The 15,569-nt window shown below is 42.9% G+C and overlaps 1 pseudogene; it reads left to right on the top strand.

Annotated features, from left to right (window-relative positions):
• Positions 1–4,754: 4,754 nt before the first annotated feature.
• On the top strand, positions 4,755–6,012 carry LOC134601734 (zinc finger MYM-type protein 1-like; annotated as a pseudogene).
• The last annotated feature ends 9,557 nt before the right edge of the window (positions 6,013–15,569 follow it).

The raw sequence follows: 15,569 nt of genomic DNA on the forward strand, positions 1-15,569 counted from the left end.
CCAACTTTTGGCGTCAAGATACGGCAAGTAGTTATGGGCTTTGCAGGTCAGAGCAGTGTAGGGGCCGCAGCCCTCTGCAGTCGTTGCTGGGTGTGAGCGGGTGCAACTGCATATGTAAGCTGGATGCTATGCGAGTCCAGAACTCGCGGCATAGCTTGTTTAATCTGTCCTCAAAGTTTTTGACACAGTCCTGGCTCCCTGGGTCTGCTTGGCTCGCTGGGACGATCAGTCTGTCGGCCATCTTTGTTCCCGCCACGCGGTCTCAGGATCAGTGGCTGCAGCCGTGTGGTAAGCGTTCCCAGTGGGAACCGGGATCTCCCCCTAGGTCCAAAGGGGGGGCAACGGGGCTTCAGTTGGTGCACCACGGGGCATGCGGCCCTCGGCAGGAGATCGGCCGCCTCTCTCAGCCGTGGTTCAGACGGTGGAAGAAACTGACAGGTATGGTCACCTTTATCAGGGGTATCCACCGTGCTTCGTTTTGCGTTGTTTGTGGCAGTTTTTGTGCTGTTTTAGCATATTTAGGCCTTGTGCTGGCAGGAGCTCATAGACAGCACGTCTAGCTAGCTTGAGACTCAGGCCCCGCCCCCCAGAATGTATTTCTTTTGAGAGGCATTGATCTTATTCTTAAAAACATTTTTTTTTTTTTTATTTCTTTTATTTGTAGATCCTTGGAACGGTGATGGGGACTAGGTTTGGGCCCAGCTATGACAACCTTTTTATGTTCTACTGGGAAGAATCTTATATTTATGAGGGGCACAGCTGGGTACAAAATCTGATTACCTATCGTTTCATAGATGATCTATTTTGAATCTGGAGAGGGTCAAAGGAAGACCTTTGTCACTTCCTGGCACATCTTAATTTCAACTCTTGGGGTATTAAGCTCACTGTGGATCGTACTGCCACTATGGTTAATTTTTTGGACTTAATATTTATATTCTAGAGCAGTGCTCCTCAATCCTCTCCTCAAGGCACACCTAACAGTCAAGGATTTAGGGATTACCTAGGTGTGTTTCTAAAAAAAAAACACAACTTAGAATCTAAATGTTTCTCCTCCCCCCCCTTTCTAAACACCTCAGACACATTTGCGTAATCCCTAAATCCTGGACTGTTGATGGTGTGTATTGAGGAAAGGGTTGAGGAGCACTGTTCTAGAGAGTCGCATTCATACTAACACCGTCTTTAAATCAGTAGATGTAAATCGTTTTATTTTGTTTGATAGTTGTCACTATGGACACTGGTTGAGCAATATCTGTAGAGGACTAGGTTAGTAGAATTTGAGAAACAGCCAATGAAGTTGATAAATGAATTTAAAGGGGAAAAATGAAAATATAATAAAGAAAGCCTATTGAGAGGTACATTAACTAAATAGGATTGATATTTTTGTTTTATCTTTAATCCCTTAAGGACCAAACTTCTGGAATAAAAGGGAATCATGACATGTCACACATGTCATGTGTCCTTAAGGGGTTAAAGAGAATGGTACTAAAGATGAGGTTGCATTAGTTATTAATTATTCAGGTATGGGAAGTTGGAGGATGCTAATGCCATGGTGAAATACCTCAATCAACTACCAACTCCAATAAGACTCACAGCTAATGTGAGTATTGATAAAGTACATTACCTGGACTTGGAAATTTCAGTCAATAAACACAAGGTGGAATATTGGCTTTTCACAAAGCCAACAAATCATAATACTATTCTGCAAGTATCCAGCATGCACCCAAGACATTGAAAAAAAGTATTCACAATACTTTGTAAAGAGTTCAGAAAAGGGCTATTAAACTACTGTATATACTTGTGTATAAGTCAAGAAATTTTAGTTGTAAGCTTCATGTTAAATTGCAGAGTCGACTTATCCACGAGTCAGTGCTAGTTTCAATAGAATTCCCGGTGGGCCGCGGCACCTGGGGGCTGAGCTGTACTCTGATTCTTCCATCTTATAGAGAGGGAAATGCAGTGGCGTACTAAGGGGGGGGGGGAGGGGGGCGGCCCGCCCCGGGTGCCACTGACTAGGGGGGTGCCATGACGTCCGGTGTCATGTGTCACCCCCCATCATTACGCTGCGCACAGCCGCAGCACCTTTGCGGCCTGGCAGGACTTACTACATGGATGAGAAGGGGAGGAGTGTTGCGGGCCGCGGCGTCGCGCAACGTGATAACGTCGTGCGCAGCGCCGTCAGCCCGCCTTCACGGATCTTCAGCGGAAGGATCCAATATCCGGGCGGTGAGGCACCTAGTCGGTCAAGGCATCAATAAAATGTGAGTAGTCATTTTATGTGATGGGGCTAAATTAATTAAAAGGGGGGTGGAAAATGGATTAATTCAAGAATTAAAGGGGAGGGAGGTTTAATTAAGGGGGTGTATTAATTAAGGGGGTGTATTAATTAAGGGGGGTGTATTAATTAAGGGGGGTGAGGATTAATTAAGGGGTGTGTGGATTAATTAAGGGGGGTGTATTAATTAAGGGGTGTGTGGATTAATTAAGGGGGGAGTATTAATTAAGGGGGGAGTGAGTATTAATTAAGGGGGGTGTATTAATTAAGGGGGGTTAATTAAGGGGGTGTATTAATTAAGGGGGGTGTGTATTAATTAAGGGGTGTATTAATTAAGGGGGAGTGAGGATTAATTAAGGGGGTGTATTAATGGGGGGGGGGGTTAATTAAGGGGGTGTGGATTAATTAAGGGGGGTGTATTAATTAAGGGAGGAGTGAGGATTAACTAGGGGGTGGATTAATTAAGGGGGTGGAGTAATTAAGGGGGGTGTATTAAGGGGAGTGAGGATTAATTAAGGGGGGTGGATTAAGGGGGTGTATTAATTAAGGGGGGTGTATTAATTAAGGGGGTGTGGATTAATTAAGGGGGGTGTATTAATTAAGGGAGGAGTGAGGATTAATTAGGGGTGGATTAATTAAGGGGGGTGTATTAAGGGGGAGTGAGGATTAATTAAGGGGGTGTATTAATTAAGGGGTGTGTGGATTAATTAAGGGGGGGGTGTTAATTAAGGGGTGTGTGGATTAATTAAGGGGGTGTATTAATTAAGGGGGAGTGAGGATTAATTAAGGGGGGTGTATTAATTAGGGGGGATGAGGATTTATTAAGGGGGGTGTATTAAGGGGAGTGTGGATTAATTAAGGGGGTGTATTAATTAAAGGGGGTGTATAAATTAAGGGGGGTGTGCATTAATTAAAGGGGCTGTGGATTAAAGAATTAAAGGGGGAGGTTTAAATAATGGGGGTGCAGGTTTTTTTGATTAAGGGGGTTGCAGTATTCTATTTATGAAGGGAGGATGTGCACTGCAGATTTTTGTTTTTTGTTAAGGGGTGTGCAGGGTTTTTATAAGGGGGGTGTGCAGGTTTTTTGTTATTAAGAGGGGTTGTGCACGTTTTTGTTTTTTATTAAGGGGGTGTGCAGGATTTTTATGTGTAGGGAGTGAATGAAATTTATGTGATCGGGGTGCAGGGTTTTTATATGAAGGGTGAAGGGCAGGGGTTTTCTAGAAGTGCGAGACAAGGGGCTTTGTAGAAAAGGGGCAGGGCAGGAGTTTTATAGAAGGTTCTCACCAGCCCCTTTCTACAAAAGCACTGGTCTTCCCCCTTCTACAAAACTGGCGCATTTAAACAAAACCTCTGCCCTGGCCCCCTTCTCCAAAACCTCTGCCCTAGCCGTTACATCTTTTGAACCCAAATCCCTTTCCTATGCTGTTTCTCTTCCTAGAAATGTGTTTAACCCCTTAAAGGATCAGCTCAATGAAGTGGTCTGGGTGCCAGGTCCCTCTAGTTTTAACCCTGTAGCTGAAAACATAGTTTCAGAGATGTATCACTCAGGGTTAATCCAGTCTCTAGTGGGTGTCTCACTGACAGCCGCTAGAGGCGCTTCCGCAATTCTCACTGAAAACTCACTGTGAGAAGACGCTGGACGTCCATAGGAAAGCATAGAGTAATGTTTTCCTAAGGACAGTTTGAATGTGCACGCGGCTCTTGCCGCGCATGCGCATTCGGATCTGATGTCGGCAGGGGGAGGAGAGGTCACCAGCGCCGAGGGAGCCCGACGCTGGAGAAAGGTAAGTGGCTGAATGGGTTTAAAGGGGTTAAAACCCCTTCAGCCAATTACCTTAATCCAGCGCCGGGCTCCCTCGGCCCTGGTGACCTCTCCTCCCCAGCCGACGTCAGCTCCTGAGTGGAGCCGAATGCACATGCGCGGCAAGAGCCGCGCGCGCATACAAACAGTCCATAGGAAAGCATTTCTCAATGCTTTCCTATGGACGTTCTGCAAGCTGGATGTGATTTTTGCATCTGGAGGGTTAAAATCTGGGGGACCTGGCACTCAGACTACTTCATTGAGCTGAAGTGGTCTGGGTGACTATAGTGTCCCTTTAAATACCCTGGGTTGTCTACTTTTACAAATGGTATGCCAAGATGGGAAATATAAGACAGATATCGCACTAGCGAACACTAGAGCCAAAATAAATTTAGAATTTTTCTGCAGAAAACACCAATATGAAGCGAAATCGACCAAGCGGGTCTCAGCAACGAAAAATTAAGAAGGCAAGAGAAAAGTCAGCTGAGGCGATGTCTGGATCAATTTTAAAATATGTTGCACCTTCAACATCTACCGCAGTAGGAGAAAGTGCTGAAGACGTTCAGTCTGTTGAATCCAGAGGTGAAATGCCTGAAGTATCTTCTCAAGAAGCTTCACATGTGAAAGCGCAAGAATTGGAGAAGATCATTTTATCTTCAAGCGGCGAAAGTGATGTAGATGAAGGAGATTCCAGCAGAAGCCTGCATCAACAAGACTGATGATGATGATGAAGAAGAAGAGGAGACTGTTCGACTGTTAGTTTATTTTGATGTTGCTGCTTGGCCAGTTCCAGTTCCAGATGTTTTAAAGAGTGGACCTTATTAAGAGGGGAAGTGAACCTTTCCAAAATAGGGATGGGCCATTCAGTCCTGTTGAAAGGCAAGGAGAGAAATCAAAAGGGAAGAGTCGACAGCTGACCACTGCATGGTTCTATAAGGCTCTGCCTAATGGCGAAAAAATTCTTAGAACGTGGATGGTGTACTCTCCATCAAAACAAAGTTTGTTTTGTTTTTGCTGCAGACTTTTTGCTGTTGATGACAAAGTAACAGGGGCATCCAAAGGTGTCTGATCATGAGGCTTCTGAGCAGCATCTTACATGCTTGGAGAAATGGAAGACCTTGAGAGCAGGATTGAAGCTACAAAAATGCATTGATCATGTCCATCAAACAACAGTGGACAGAGAGAAAAGGTAATAGAGGGATATTTTGCATCGCCTTTTGGATGTAACTTTGTTTCTGGCTCACCAGAATCTTCCCTTTCGTGGTCATAGAGAGACCATGTCATCCGCAAACAAAGGCAACTTCCTCGAATTGGTAGAATTGCTCTCAAACTATGATCCCATTTTAAAGGAACATTTCATGAGGCTGAAACATGCTGTTGCATCTGGAAAGAGAATGACTTCCTATTTCTCTCCAAAAATTCAGAATGAATTAATTTGTCTTTTGGGAAATCATGTGAAGGACAAAATAGTGGCTGATATCAAGAAAGCAAAGTACTTTGGGATTCTTTTTGATAGCAAACCTCTGATGTGTCCCACACTGATCAGATGTGTGAAGTGATCAGATATGTTCATATTGAAGGGGACCATGTTGAAGTAAAGGAATCATTCTTGTGCTTCTTTCCTGTTGCTGAAAAGACTGCTGCTGAGCTCACAGAAAATATCCTGCAACATCTGGAGGAAGATGGACTAGACATAAGCCTTTGCCGTGGTCAAGGATATGATAATACTGCAACTATGGCAGGGATTCATGGTGGTGTTCAGGCAAAAATAAAAGAGCTTAATCCCAAGGCTTTGTTTATGCCATGTGCAAAGCATTCCCTGAACCTATGTGGGGTGCACTCATTTGGAAGTGTTGCTTCCTGTGTGACTTTTTTTGGAACATTGGAGAGTGTATTTCCTTTTTTTCGGTTTCTACACATCGTTGGGAAGTGCTGATGGAGAATTTAGATGTGACAGTGAAAAGACTTTCCCAAACAAGATGGAGCGCTCATTATGATGCTGTGAAGCCAGTGAGGGCAAATTTTGAAAAACTGACTTCAGCTCTTGAAAAATTGTGTAATCCTAAAGAAAATGTGGACACAAGAGGATCGGCTCAGATGTTGCTGTCTGCCGTATGTGATTTTTCTTTTTGAGTTACCTTTCTTTCTGGTGTGAAGTTCTAGAAGAAGTTAATATCACACAGAAATATTTGCAAACTGTGGGACTCACTCTTGAAAAGTGCATTGTGAAACTACAAGGTTTGAAAGCGTTTGTAGCAGATCAGCGCAGTGAAATTGTGGAGAAGGCCATTTGTTATGCAACTACTACGTGTAAAGAAATGGACATTTCAATGGAAAGAAGAGGGAGAGTAAAGCTCCGTAAAACAATGCCAGGAGAGAAGGCAAAGGACGCTGGTCTCACATTGCCAGAGGAAATGAATTGGCTATGTTTGAGTGCCTTGATCGTTTTCATCACGAGTTGGAAATTCGTTCCCAGGCAATTGAAAAAATATTTTCAATGTTTGCTGTTATTCAGCCAAACTCTCTGGTTGTGGCAACAGAGAAAGATATTCGTAATTATACTCCAAAATTGACTGAGATTTTTTACGAATTCTCTGATGAAGACATCTTTAGGGAAATTGAACGTCTTCGGAGGCATTTGGAAGCTGCCAAGATCAGTGTTGAAGAAGCAAAGAAATGGACGGCATTGCAGTTCCTTGAGTTCATTGTTAAATGGGATTATTGTGAATCTCTGCCAAATTTGTCACTGTGTTTAAGATTCTTTTTGACTCTCTGTGTGTCTATTGCTTCATGTGAAAGAAGTTTTTCCAAATTAAAATTAATAAAAAAATTTCTTTCGCTCAACCATGAGTGAGACAAGGTTGACAAATCTGGCTATACATTCAATTGAGCATGAATATGCAAGGAAGATTGGCTTTGATGAAGTAATCGATAAGTTTGCAGAAATGAAGACTCAAAGGCAGCGGATGTGAATCATTGCAAATTACCTCTGCCGAATAGACTGAGTGGTCACTTTGGATCTCTGTTTTTTGTTTATAGAAAGCATATTAACTGTTAAGTAAATGTTAACTATTTAAATTGTATTTATTTCTAAGTTAATTTATTTTTCATAGTTCCATTTTTTTCAAGTTGATATACAGTTTACAAATTTGTGCAATAAATATTATTGAAAACATTGAAAAAATTGTGTGTGTTTTCTTACATTTTTATTATGGGGGTAGGGGGGGGTGCCACACTCAGGGTCCGCCCCGGGTGCCAAATGCTCTAGGTACGCCCCTGGGGAAATGTGCGGCCAGCTTCAGTAACATCGCGGCCGCATGTACGGTAGGTGCTGCCAGGTGGCTGGTCCGGTGGCACACTCTGAGGGGGGCGACCGCATTCCATAGTTACCTGGCGGCCGGTGGCCGCATCTCATGTAACACATGGAGGTGCCGTCTGGCCAGGTGGCCGCCTAGCTGGTCCGGCGACACACTCACCAATACTGACAGCCATGCAGCTGTCAGATAGCATAGGAGGACTGAAGGAGGGGGCAGAGCTGACTATCATGATTCCTTGCGGTTCTCACAATTCTCAGCACAGCCACAACATAGAGTAGTGATTACTCTATGATGTGCCGTGCTGGGAATTGTGGGAAGAACAATGGTGCATGATAAAGAGACAGAGAGAGAACAACCCATTTCTGTCATTTCCAGTCTCCCAGAGCTCCAGGCAAGGTCAGCCTCAAGGGGTTGTGAAAAGAAGAAAAAGACAGAGAGGGAATATAGACATGTGGGGAGGGTGGAGAAAGAGAGAGAGGGGAAGAGAGAGACACAGGGGGAGAAAGAGGGAGAAAAGAGAGACGGGGAGAAAGAGAGAGAAACAGGGAAAGGGGGAGAAAGACAGGGGGAAGACAAAGATGGGGAAAGACACACAGAGGCAAGGGGAGAAAGAGGCAGAGGGGGAGAGAGACACACAGGGAGATAATGAAACAGGGGGAAGAGAGAGACAGAGGGGGAGGGGGAAAAGAGACAGAGGGGAGAGAGACACAGGGGGAGGGGAAAAAGAGACAGAGGGGGAGATAGAGACTGGGAAGGAGAGGGGAGACATGTTCACTCTTGTTTGTTGTCGAATGATTATTAAGATTACATTAATAGTAAAAAGAATAATTAAATTCTTATCTTAAGAAAAATTAGTTTTGAAAAGAAAACGAGAGCTTCTTACACTGCTTTGCTTAAATTGAAAGTTATTAAACGTGTAAAGGAAGGCAATAATAGTGCAGCTGCAAGATAGTTTAGCATCAACGGAAAACTCGTAAGAGATTGGAGAAAAAATTAGGCTAAATTGCAAGCCATACCGAAGTCGATGAAAGCATTACGTTTCAAAGCTACACCTTTTGATGAAATAGAACAAAATTTGAATGACTGTATAATAGAATGCAGACAAAATGGATATGTTGTGACTCGCTCGAGCATTCAAATACGAGCACTTCAGATGGCAAAAGAAAAATATTGGGCGATTGAAGGTATGGTACAATTTAGAGCATCATCTGGTTGGTGCACATGATTCATGAACCGATATGGATTGTGTTTTCGTCAGCGAACAAAGATCGCTCAGAAGCTGCCTAAAGAGCTTGAGGAAAAGGTCATTTCCATAAATTCTTTTATCAAACAGAGACAAAAGAATGGTTTCGCTCTGAATAACATTGGTAATATGGACCAAACTCTAATGACATTTGATATGCCTGGCAATCGAACTGTAGCATGCTTTGGATAATCTGTAATTATTAAAACCAGCAGTCATGAAGAGACACATTTCACTGTTGTCCTGTCTTGCCTGGCAAATGAAGAAAATGTCCGTCGTTATTAGTGTGGGATATATTTTGCGTGCATATAACAGAGGATGTGAAGAACGAAGCAAAGAAAATGGCGACCATGTTAGCCGTGATTCCAGGCGCCCTAACATCAATGTTCCAGCCATTGCGCAATATGTGGCAACAATGGATGTGTTCTGTTCAAGCAAAGTTAACGAAAATGAGGAAACTTGATGAAATCAGACATTGATTTGGTAACAAAATTGGTAAAGGATGCTTGGGATTTAGTATTACCAGAAATGATCAAGAAGTCGTTCCTGAAATGCGGAATTAGTAATGCTACGGATAGATCAGAGGACGACGCCATTTATGCAGAGAAAGACGAATTAGCTTCATATACTGATTCAACAGATGGCGATAGCGAAGACGACATTTACTCTGATGGCATCACCTAAGAACAGTGTCATGATTTATTTGGACATTCAAACAATGACAAGTCGGATAAACATAAAAGAACATAGTGTAGTTGGTTTTAACACCATATAATGCGCTAGTAAAATTGCACTCACAGAAAGAAAGCGCAGTAAGGCGTATAGCAATCTTTGAGGACTTGACGGAGTCTCTAGATTACAGAGACTCCGTCAAGTCCTCAAAGATTGCTATACGCCTTACTGCGCTTTCTTTCTGTGAGTGCAATTTTACTAGCGCATTATATGGTGTTAAAACCAACTATACTATGTTCTTTTATGTTTATTTGTAGATTGTATTTTTTGCATATATACCAAGAAGAATAGAAGGTTCTTCTTACATTTCTACATTTTGGTAATTTAATTTTATATTTTCTTACCACTGGGGAGCACGTGTGTTATATATATATATATATTCTTTTTTCAATGACAAGTCGGAGTTTGATGGATTTGTATCGGCCGAACAATGTTTGTGCTATTTTGGAGGACATGAATAAGAATTCCCTGTAATAAATTTAAAGTATTCATTGCAGTTAATAAATTAAATGTTCCTGTTCATGATTACTTATTTATTAATCCAGTTTTTAGCTGACATGTTTGATTGTCCCAGGATTTTTACATAGGTAAAATCTGACATAATTATAAAAATAACAGAATTTCATAGCCCCAAGATTTACCCTCGACTTATCCACGAATCATAGCATATTTCACAATTGTTGGTCAAAAAACTGCACTCAACTTACACACAAGTATATACAGTAGGTCAAGGATTGCATGACAAAACTTACCAGGAAAGGTTAAAGGATCTTAAAATTTAGAAGCGTGAAGTAAAGACGAGACGAGCAATGAAAGGTTATTACGTATGTGCGCCAATACACAATGCTGCACCAATCAGCATCTCCTCCGGATGCATTGAATAAATGCAAATCTACGGGTAGAATTAAAAGTCATGCTGAATGTAGGTGGTGCACACTGTGCAGCACTGGTCCAGGAAGCACCTCTAGAGGTCGTCCAAGTGATTGTAACTTGAGGTGTTACCAGGCAGCAATGTAAACACTGCTTTTTCTCTGAAAAGTCCGTGTTTACCTTGAAATGCGTGCAGGGACAGGATATAGACTCCAAAACAACTACATTAAGTTGTAGTAGTTCTGGTGACTATGGTGTCCCTTTAGAATTGCATTTTTGACATTGAAAAACTTTACTCCTAACTATGTTAGCTGGCTTCTAGATTCCAATTAAATTTGTCAAGCCCTGGTGACGGTTTATGGGATGGTAATCCCATCGATGTATACAAAACATGCTCGATACATGGACTACACCTAACCCCCGAGTCACAGTCTGCTGGTATGGAGCCCATCACTGGCCATCTCCCTCCTATAGCCTGGTTGCTGCGAGTTGGGTGTTGGGCTTTGCATTGTTGCACCTTGCTCACAAGGGAGACTGCAGTTTAGCACATTGCCTGTTTATTTTTCCATTGCAGACACCATAAGCTGTGCTAGCGTGATTATTTGTCTGAGGCGTTGGTTTTGAAGCACCTTAGCCTCTGCTTTCCCAGCCGGGTACACTATTTGATAGTGTTTGTTTAGAGGTAATTATTATTATCATTATTTTTTCTGGAAAAAAAAAAGGAAAAAAATATGATAAACACTCAGTCGCTACGCATTGTAATTCATGTCCTAATTTTAGCTGGAAACATTTCTATTATGTAGGTTTAGAAAAAAAATAATAATCATTGGAGGGGTGGTAACCTCATCAAAAAACTAGCACAGCGAGAAACGTATTGGAAACCTTACAACCAGGTAGATTAAATGCAGATATTGATCTGTGGTGTTTTTTGGAATAATCACTCATTTTTCTTCCTTCTTTTTCTTTTTCTCTGTCCTTCATATATTACTTATATTTTACCCATATATATTAATTTGTCTGTACATGTTTTATATTTATAGTGAACAAGCCAAGAGAAAGTTCCCTTCTCTTTGAAACATAGTACCCAAAGGAGACTTATTTTCTTTCATTGAATCTCTTAGGGGCATCAGGTATGCCTTATTTTACAATTCTTGATAGGTATTTGTATAATTAGAAGGAGATATATATTTAAATATATTTATAAATTTTTTATTAAAAATAATTTTTTTCAGTATCTTGCTGTCAGGGTACCTGTGGTCTCTACCTCCGAAAGAGGTAGAGACTTAGCTGTTCCTCCATCCAGACGGTCTGATGGCTCCCTTCCCCGCGGTCTATCCGGTCATGCTAGGCCGACCGCGAGGGAGTGACTGCCTTTTACAGCATCTAGGCAGGAAGTAGTCATCAGGACACTCCCCCGGAACGACCTGTCAGTCAATTGCTGCAGGACCAATCAGGACGCCTCGGAGGCGTGGTTACTGCTCTGAACAGGGTATTTAACAGAGCTTCTTTCATTAGCTCATTGCCCTGTCGTGGTTCTAGTTTGTTCTAGTCACTCAGTGCTTGTGTATTCTATTATCCCTTTTGGTTTTGACCCGGCTTGTTTACCTTACTCTGCGTATCTCTGTTACCCTTGATTCGGCTTGTCTCTCGCTTACCTGTCTTCTGTTACCCTCGACCTCGGCTTGTCTTTGACCATTCTATACTGTACTACTTACGTTAGTCCGGCCATTCTAAGGTCCGGTATACGTATCTGGCTACTGTTTGTACTCTGCGTGTTGGATCCCTGTCCCGATCCTGACATTACGACAGGGCCAATGGATCCTGCAAGTACAAACAGTCAGCTGGCTGCTCCTGATCCTAGGTTTGAAGCCATGGATCACAGAATGGATCAGATGGCGCATGCGCTACAGGCTCTATTAGCTTGTGCCAATAACCCACCAGAGGAGATACGTAATACCCCTGTTTCTCCTGTCGGTTCAGGTCTAGAGGTAGCCACAGTGGGTGCTTCTTCTCGCATTCCCCCCCCAGTACGCTATGGTGGGGCTCCTGAGAAGTGTCGTGGTTTTTTAAACCAAATTAGTATCCACTTTGAATTGCAACCTCGCTCTTATCCTACAGATAGGGCAAAAGTAGGATTTATTATCACCCTACTCATTGAGAAAGCTTTGAGATGGGCCAACCCACTATGGGAGAACGATAACCCATTAGTTTATAACTATAACGCATTTGTAGCTGCTTTTAGAAGAACATTTGACCCTCCAGGTAGAAAGGTTAATGCAGCCAGATTACTGTTGCGCCTGAGACAGGAGAACCGAACACTGGTGGATTATGCACTAGAGTTCAGGTCTCTGGCGGCAGAAATCAAGTGGAATGAGCAGGCGTATATGGATGTATTTTTGAATGGCCTATCTGATGTAATCCTTGATGAGGTTGCTACCAGAGAACTCCCTGAGAATTTAGAGGATTTAATTTTGTTCATCTCTCGTATAGATGAACGTCTAAGAGAGAGACAGAACACTCGAGAGAGGAACCAGAGACCTTCTTTTAGGTTAGCTCCCGCTTTTCCAAGTCCTGACTCCACGATATCTTTGCTTACTGAACCTATGCAGATAGGGTATACCCGCCTCTCTGAGGAGGAAAGACAGCACAGGAGAAGAGAGGGTTTGTGTATGTATTGTGGAGCCAAGGGTCATTTACTCTCGAATTGTTCTAACCGCCCGGGAAACGCTCGCACCTAAGTCTCTCTAGAGGACAGGCCTTGGGTGTTTCTATTTTGTCCTCTACTCCTAATTATAAAGATCACAGGCTTCTGCTACCAGTTTCCTTAACTTGGGGGAAGGAAGTAGTAAGGGCTATGGCATTGATAGATTCCGGTGCTGCTGAGAATTTTATCGATCAAGCCTTTGCTAGTAAGAACAATTTCCCATCCCAGCTAAGGGAGACACCTTTGGCCGTTGAGGCCATAGATGGTAGACCACTACTAGACCCTGTTATCTTTCATGAGACCATACCCATTGATTTAAATGTTGGTATCCTACACGTGGAGAATTTATCTCTTATGCTCATTTCGTCTCCTTCCGTTCCCATAGTTCTGGGGTACCCATGGTTGAAAAAACATAACCCTATTATCGATTGGGAGTTAGGAGAGATACTCTCGTGGGGCCAGGGCTGCCAGGATCGGTGTTTGTGCAAGGTTTCTCCATTAGCTAATATTAACATACCGGAGAAATTTACTCAGTCCACAGAAAGACAAATACCAGACCTTTACCTAGACTTAAGGGCAGTGTTTGACAAGAAGAATGCCGATTCTTTGCCTCCACACAGGTCATTTGACTGTAAGACTAAGCTTCTACCCGGCACTATGCCTCCGAGGGGCCATGTATATCCTTTGTCTGTTCAGGAAAACTCGGTTCTAGAGGAGTATATTCGGGAGAATTTAGAAAAGGGATTCATCAGGAGGTCTTCTTCTCCGGCCGGGGCTGGGTTCTTTTTCATTAAGAAGAAGGATGGCACGCTGAGACCTTGTATCGATTACCGAGGCTTGAATAAAATAACTGTCAGAAATGCCTATCCTATCCCACTGATTACCGAGCTATTTGATCGTCTTAAGGGCTCCAAAATCTTCACCAAGTTAGATCTCAGAGGGGCTTACAATTTGGTGAGAATCCAGCAAGGTCACGAGTGGATGACGGCATTCAATACTCGGTATGGCCATTACGAATACACTGTTATGCCATTTGGACTATGCAATGCTCCTGCAGTATTTCAAGATTTGATTAATGAGGTACTTAGGGAGTTTCAGCACGATTGTGTTATTGTTTACCTGGACGACATACTAATACACTCTAAGGAGATTGAGACTCACCATAGACAGGTCAGAAAGGTATTACACAAGCTGCTGCAACATGGTCTATATTGCAAATTGGAGAAGTGCAGTTTTGATCAGTCTCAGGTAGACTTTCTTGGATACGTGATTTCTGGGGAAGGTTTTAAAATGGATCCTGTAAAACTCCAATCTATTTTAGACTGGCCCTTGCCCAAAGGACTCAAGGCTATCCAAAGGTTTATTGGTTTTTCCAACTACTATAGGCGCTTCATTAAAGGATACTCCTCTATCATTGCGCCTATTACCAATATGACCAAACAAGGGGCTGATACTAAGTTCTGGTCTAAGGAAGCTCTTGGTGCTTTCAAGACTCTCAAGGAACTTTTTGCCTCGGCTCCCATTCTAGTCCATCCTGATACGACTCTGCCTTTCTTGCTCGAGGTCGATGCCTCTGAGACAGCAGTTGGGGCTGTTCTGTCTCAAAGGTTAGGGGTGGATAAACCGTTACACCCTTGTGGTTTCTTCTCTAAGAAATTTTCTGGGCCTGAGAGCAGATATGACATTGGGGAAAGGGAACTGTTAGCAGTCATTAAAGCCTTAAAGGAGTGGAGACATTTGTTGGGGGGGACCCTACACCCTATTACGATTTTAACGGACCACAAAAACTTGTCCTATATTGGGGAGGCTAAGCGCTTATCCTCTAGACAAGCTCGTTGGTCCTTATTCCTGACTCACTTCAATTATGTACTGACTTACAGACCTGGTTCTAAAAACTCTAAAGCCGATGCATTATCTCGCCAATATGAACCTTCTACTGTACCTGAACCAGTTCTTTCTTCTATAGTTCCGAAATGCAATATCATTGCTAATACGAATCTCAGGATTCATTCTCCATTACTGGCCGAGATCATTAAGTTGCAACATCTAGCACCTAAACAGACTCCTGCGGGCCGTCATTTCGTTCCTCCTGCTCTTCAACTGGAACTGTTACAGTGTTTACATAATAGCAAGATGGCGGGACATCCTGGTATTCGCAAAACTTACGCGTTGATCTCTAAGGACTTCTGGTGGCCTGCTTTACGGAGGGATATTGAGGAGTTCATCGCTGCATGTGAAGTTTGTACTAAAACCAAACAACCCCATACGCTTCCATGTGGATTCCTGCAACCCTTGGAGGTTCCTGAAAAACCATGGTCCTGTTTGGCCATGGACTTTATTGTCGATCTACCTATCTCTAAAAGACAGACTGTTATCCTCACCGTGGTTGACAGGTTTACTAAGATGGCACACTTCATTCCCCTGACTAAACTCCCGTCTTCTCCCGAATTGGCAGAGATATTCGCTAAGGAGATTTTTCGCCTACATGGGATACCCTCTCAAATTGTATCGGACAGAGGCTCCCAATTTGTTTCCCGCTTTTGGAGGTCCTTCTGCTCTCAACTTGGTATTAAATTAAACTTTTCTTCTGCCTATCATCCTCAGTCTAACGGAGCTGCTGAACGTAC

The sequence above is a fragment of the Pelobates fuscus genome, chromosome 3, assembly GCF_036172605.1.
Source record: "Pelobates fuscus isolate aPelFus1 chromosome 3, aPelFus1.pri, whole genome shotgun sequence".
NCBI lineage: Eukaryota > Metazoa > Chordata > Amphibia > Anura > Pelobatidae > Pelobates > Pelobates fuscus.